Consider the following 6747-nt stretch of genomic DNA (forward strand, 5'->3'; position numbering starts at 1 on the left):
GAGCTGGTGTTTCTCCTCCTCACACCTAGTGTCCAGTTTCTCTCTTCCCTTCCCTTTGTGTTCTGTTCCACTTATTTCTTCCTTTGTTGGGGGAAGGACAAGGAGGGAAGCTGGCAACATTTGCGCTCCCAGCTGTTCATGGTCTTCTATATATATTTTAAAAACAACCTTTCCAAATAATCCCCTCTCTTTTTAGCTTTTTATGATATTCTTCCCAGTCTCTGTCAACTCTGGAGGGAAAGCTGTTAATTTAGTCTTTGTCTGCTTGTGGAGGGATGTGTTTTGATGGGGAAGAGAAGGTGCATCACGGCCTCTCCCATTTTGAAGAGACCCTTGTCCAGCCAGCCGAGGCAAAAAGGCAGTCCCGAAACCAGCAAAATCAGGGAGCTGGACAGGGGATAGATTGTATTTGCCTTCAGTGTGGAAGGGATTGTCACTCCTGAATTGGCCTTCTCAGCCACACTAGACGCTATTCCAAGACCTCTATTCAGAGCATGTTACCATAGTCTCTCGAGATTGAAGGATGGCTCCTATGAGTGTTGACCTGTTGGTAGCTTGCTGTGAAAAAATTGTTTAGTACTTTGCAGGCAAAATTGCTTGGATCTGCTCTGATTTGGATGCTGTAATTAATACAAGTCCTGTAGATGTTACCATGGCTCTTACTTGTCCTGTGTTGATGGATACGTTTCATTTTTTTGCAGCCTGATTATGTGGACAGGACCTTTGGAGAGGTGAAGGCTACCACTTGTCTCCTGGACCTTTGCCCTTCCTGGCTTATAATAGCTGCTAGAGAGGGACTGGCCAAGGGTGTCCAAGGGTTAGTGAATGCCTCCTTGCAGCAGGGTAGCATCCCAGTGTGTTTAAAGGAGGCAATAATAAAACCATTATTGATAAAGCCCTCCTTGGACTCTATAGTACTGTACTGCATAACTACTGGCCAGTTGTTAATATCCTATTCTTGGGCAAAGTGCTGGAGTGGGTTCTGGCTTCTCAGCTCCAGGGGTTCCTGGGTGAGATGAGACAGATTGTCTGCATCCATTTCAATCTGGCTTCTGGCCTGGTTATGGGACAGAGACTGCTTTGGTTGCCTTGGTGGATGACCTACGCTGGGAACTGGAAAGGTGGAGTGTGTCCCCATTGGCTCTGCTGGTCCTCTTAGAGGCTTTAGATACCAACGACTATGGTATCCTTCCAGGCATCTCTCTGGAGTGGGACTTGGAGGCATTGTTTAACAGTGGCTTCAGTCCTTCTACATGAAACCTCTGGGAGAGGCTGTCCAGAGTTGTGGAGTTCACTGTCACCAGCATGTTGATGACACCCAACTCTCAATAAATGGGCATAGCTGGTGTGCTAATTTTAACTCTGCAAAGGCAGTCCTTCTAAATCTAAATCCAAGGAAGCTGTTTCAGTTCTAAATCAGTGATTGGTGTCAGTAACGGGCTGGATGAGGCCAAATAAACTGAAACTTAATCCAGACAAGACAGAGGTGCTCCTGGTCAGTCAAAAAGCAGATCAAGGAATAGTGTTGCAGCTTCTGCTGGATGAGGTTACACTTCCTCGGAAAACACAGGTGCACAGCATTGGGGTGTTCCTGGATTCATTTTTGAGCCTCAATGTCAAGGTTTAAATGGTGTCCAGGAGTGCCTTTGCACAGTTAAAATTAGTGCGCCAGCCATGCCTATTTCTTGAGGGGGCTGATCTGGCCGCAGTGACACATGCCCTAGTTACAGCTCGACTGAATTACTGACGCGCTCTATGTGAAGTCTGCCTTTAGAAAGTGTTTGGAAACTCCAGAAGGTCCAAAATGAAGCAGCCAGATTGCTGACTGGGGCTGGATACAGAAATCATCTCTCTCTCTCTCTCTCTCTCTCTCTCTCTCTCTCTCTCTCTCTCTCACACACACACACACACACACACACACACACACACACACACACACGTACGTACGTACGTACGTACGTTACAGCAGCACAATTCAAAATGCTGGTCTTAATTTATAAAACCCTAAACAACTTGGGTCCAAGCTATTTAAAAGACTGCATCTCTCTGTGAGCTTGCATGGGCTTTAAAGTCATCATGGGAAGCCTTACTCTCAGTCCTGTCACCCTCACAGGTGCGCTTGGTGGATACACACAAAAGGGCCTTCTCTGTTACTGCTCCCAGACTCTGGAATTCTCTCCCATTCTCTCCCCCTTCTATATAGCTGGTGCCGCCTCCCAACAACTCCCATTGGTGCAGGCTAATACCATTACATACATGGGAAGGCAGGGTGTCCGCTACATACCTCCCCCATTAATAGGTTTGTTTTATGAGGGGAAACCTAACAGTTTGCCCTCATAAACAAACAGCTAAGTACTGTATATGCAAATATAACAATAACTCACCAATACTTATACATACCTTATAATACCACTTTCTCTCTATTACTGTTTACCAGATTGGAATTATCACTTTATAAACATTTAAGACAATCAATATAGTTATAAACATTTGCACTACTCACATTAATACCAATTATATTGCATCACCTTTGAATTAATAAAGACATACCAACCTCTTGCATTACTTGCATCAATACAAATCACATTGCATTACCTCCACATCAATAAGGCTACTCACCATTATTTTTACCATAATTCTACACCTGGAGTTTGTTTGGAATTTGTTTGGAGGTTCATAAACCTCCAAACAAACTTTGCACTTTAATCATATTTCATAACTAGTACACAAAAAGGAATCTTTAATATAACGTTGCAAACTCTTTTTCCATCTATTAGTCATTTGGGTTTCGTGACAAGGCATCAGCATCCACACTCTGAGTCCCTCTTACGCAGCAGATCACAAAGTCAAAGTCTTGCAGGTTCAGTGTCCATCTTGCAAGCTTACTGTTAGTGGATTTCAGAGTTTGTAGCCACTCCAGAGGGAAAGGGTCAGTGCAAAGGACGAATTTCCTTCCCCAAATGTAGGGCTTCAGTCTTTGCAGCGTCCAAATAATCGATAGGCACGCCCTCTTGATGGCAGACCAATGTTGGAATTTCCTGCTGATCAGAGTCACTGGGTGCAGATTCCCGCTCTCATCCGCTTGCCACAGCACGGCTCCCAGTCCTACGTTCGACACATCTATGCAGAGGATGAATTCCTGGTTGGAGTCCGGTGTAACAAGGACAGGTCTTGAAGTCTGCACTCTCTTCAGACGATCAACACTCTGACGTCCACTGGATGTCGTCAGCTCGCCTTTTCCGGGTTAAGCCTGTTCTCTTTCTGAATAGTGGCTTCAATTTTCTCAGCTGAGGGAAGGTCAGGCAGTTTCTTCCACTCCTCCAGCACAGCTATGACTGTGTTCTTCCTTGACATTTTATTGCTTTTGCCTTCACCCTCACCAATAAATTCACCCACAGGTACTTTGGTTGCAAAGCTCTCCATATGTGGGGGACCACTATCACGGGCCACCTCCAAATTCACTGGCATGTTTCTTTTAAGCGCAATCTCAAACACTTGATTTATTTTAGAGGCATTGAGATTTTCATCACATGGTTCTATCCCTCTAATCTTTGGTTTATCAGGTAGAGGTTTGCCTTGTATGGTTTTAAGTGCTTTTGCAGCTGAAGGTGGAGGCTTCCCACAACTAGACTCCTCAGCCCTCCAGCGCTGCTGCAACAAATCCACAGGTTCTGACCGTGGCAACAGCAATTCACTTCCCTCTGAGTCAGCCTCACTACTTTGTCCTCGGTACAGAATGCTCTTTCCTGGGCCTTTTCATCACACAAGCCTTTCTCCTTTCCATGAGTACCCCTCAAGCTTGGCTCTGCTACTTCTAAGGACTTCTCCCTATATTTTACAGGGACAATTAGCTGTTTGAGATGTCCATCTGCATACCTATGACGCGTTAATAAAACTTCCCTATATAGTGGGTGTTTATCAACTATGAACCTCTCTGGGTGTTCAGGAGATAATGGGAAGGCAGGTTCTTTGGCTTTCTCTAAACACAGAATCAGGGCGGTATCTTCCTTCTGTTCTAAAATAAAGGAAGGATTCTCAAAGGCTTTCGCGGCTGGGATCCAATGGTTGTTATGGGTCTTCCAGGCTATTTGGCCGTGTTCTTAAGGTTTTTCTTCCTAACATTTCACCAGTCTCTTTGGCCGGCATCTTCAGAGGACAGGAGTCCTCTGACTCCGAGCCTCGTGGCGCAGTGGTTAAACCGCTGTACTGCAGCCAAAACTGTGCTCACGACCTGGGGTTCAAATCCCAGGTAGCCGGCTCAAGCTTGACTCAGCCTTCTATCCTTCCAAGGTCAGTAAAATGAGTACCCAGCTTGCTGGGGAGGGGGGGAGCAATGTGTAGCCTGCGTAATTAACTTGTAAACCGCCCAGAGAGTGCTTGAAGCGCTATGGGGTGATAGATAAGCAGCACGCTTTGCTTTTTCTTATTAACTGGTGGGCTGAGAGGGGTTTTTTTGAAAGAATGGTTGTGCTCTGTTGTTTTAGATGTGCTTTAGTATTGATTTTGTTACTGTTTTTAATGTAATACTTGTTTTATTCTTTTTAAATATTTGTATACCTACTGTTTTCAGCTTCTACATACTGTCTTTTTAATTATGTAAGCTGCCTGGAGTTCTTTTTAAGAAGAAAGGTGGGATAAAAACATCTTAATTAAATAAATAATGAGAGAGAGAGAGAGAGAGAGAGAGAGTGAGTGCACGCAAGGAATAGTCAGAAAGACAGGAAGAAGTTAAAGTTCAGCCTTGTTTCCAGCTTGTTAAGGTAACTCTGCTCTGGCTGCCCAAATTAGCAGGAAGCACAGTTAGAGCAGAACTATTTTAAAACTTCTTTCTCTCTGGACTTCATTCCACTGCCAAAACACACAAACACAAACACACACACACACACACACACACACACACACACACACACACACAAACAAAAAAAACAAACTCTTGAATCATGTTGAGCTTAAAACAACTCAGTTTTGATTCTAGTGTATACACAGGGTATGTGCGCACATGGACTACTGTGCCAGGGAAGCAAATTTTTCTGCTCCTCTGGCAGAGGTCCATTTAATTTGAGGTGCATGTATGCCCCTGCCACTTAAAAAAAATCTTATTACCTGATACAGCACTATATCGGCTAGCAAGAATAAAATAAATAAATAAAGCACCACTCTTGCCCTCCCCCCCCCGCATTGCCCATCTGCCAGCGGAATCCCTCACCTTCCCTGACAGATGCCCCCCCCAGCTGGATGTGTCCCCTAGTGGCCAGTTCTGATTAGGCTCACATGTACCTCATCTCCTTCTCTTTTATGCTTGTCAAAAGATTTCACTCCCAGTTTTAAGCAAATCACATTTACCTGTAACATTCGAACTCAGGGAGCTGTGGTTTGTCTGAACTTTGTTTAGAGAAAAACAAGCCATGAGCATATAATAGTCTAAGCAAAGGACATCTTCTCAAGTTCAGGCTACAAGAGGTTTAGTCTGAAATGTCAAAGCCACACTTCTGAATCCCTCTTCTGTCATATCCTTCGATTTTTGCTCTTGATGGTTGCCCCCTTCGCCATTTCCTTCTCCTGAGAAGACTTAAAGAGACTTAAAGTTTCCTCCCCGTCCTTCAAAAGCCTTGTATTCTTCCCCCCAAGTAAACCCATCCCACACCAACTTTCCTTCCTTCCTTCCTTCCTTCCTTCCTTCCTTCCTTCCTTCCTTCCTTCCTTCCTTCCTTCCTTCCTTCCTTCCTTCCTTCCTTCCTTCCTTCCTTCCTTCCTTCCTTACTTACTTACTTACTTACTTACTTACTTACTTACTTACTTACTTACTTAACTTTTTCTTAGTGGGAATAAGCTTTGCAAAATTAAAGCCCCAAGCTCACATTTGCAGTTGTTTTCTCTGATTTATTTATGGGATAGCAAAAATATGCTGAATGACACACGAGAGCCACTAGATGGCAACATGGGATTTCTTTCCCCTGCATTTGTCAGTGTTTCCTTCCAATGTACCTTTTTAGCTTTTCCTGCTAGATAGCCCTTGCATCAGGGATAGAGAAGGGCTACTGAGACTATTCCTACTATACAGGGAGGTGGCTGTCTTTCCCTGGAGTACTGAGACTGCTCTTTTGGAGTGACCACAAGGCCAGTGGAGGTGATGGCATCCCAGTGGAACTATTTAAAATCTTAAAAGATGATGCTGTTAAGGTGCTACATTCAATATGCCAGCAAGTTTGGAAAACTCAGCAGTGGCCAGAGGACTGGGAAAGATCAGTCTACATCCCAATCCCAAAGAAGGGCAGTGCCAAAGAATGCTCCAACTACTGGACAATTGCACTCATTTCACATGCTAGCAAGGTTATGCTCAAAATCCTACAAGGTAGGCTTCAGCAGTATGTGGACCGAGAACTCCCAGAAGTACAAGTTGGATTTCAAAGGGGCAAAGGATGAGACCAAATTGCTAACATGCGCTGGATTGTGGAGAAAGCCAGAGAGTTCCAGAAAAAATATCTACTTCTGCTTCATTGACTATGCAAAAGCCTTTGACTGTGTGGACCACAACAAACTATGGCAAGTCCTTAAAGAAATGGGAGTGCGTGGGACAGGAAGCAACAGTTAGAACTGGATATGGAACAACTGATTGGTTCAAAATTGGGAAAGGAGTACAACAAGGCTGTATATTGTCCCCCGGCTTATTTAACTTATATGCAGAATACATCATGCGAAAGGCCAGACTGGAGGAATCCCAAGCCGGAATCAAGATTGCTGGAAGAA

This window comes from Pogona vitticeps, chromosome 1 (assembly GCF_051106095.1).
Source record: "Pogona vitticeps strain Pit_001003342236 chromosome 1, PviZW2.1, whole genome shotgun sequence".
Classification (NCBI taxonomy): Eukaryota; Metazoa; Chordata; class Lepidosauria; order Squamata; family Agamidae; genus Pogona; species Pogona vitticeps.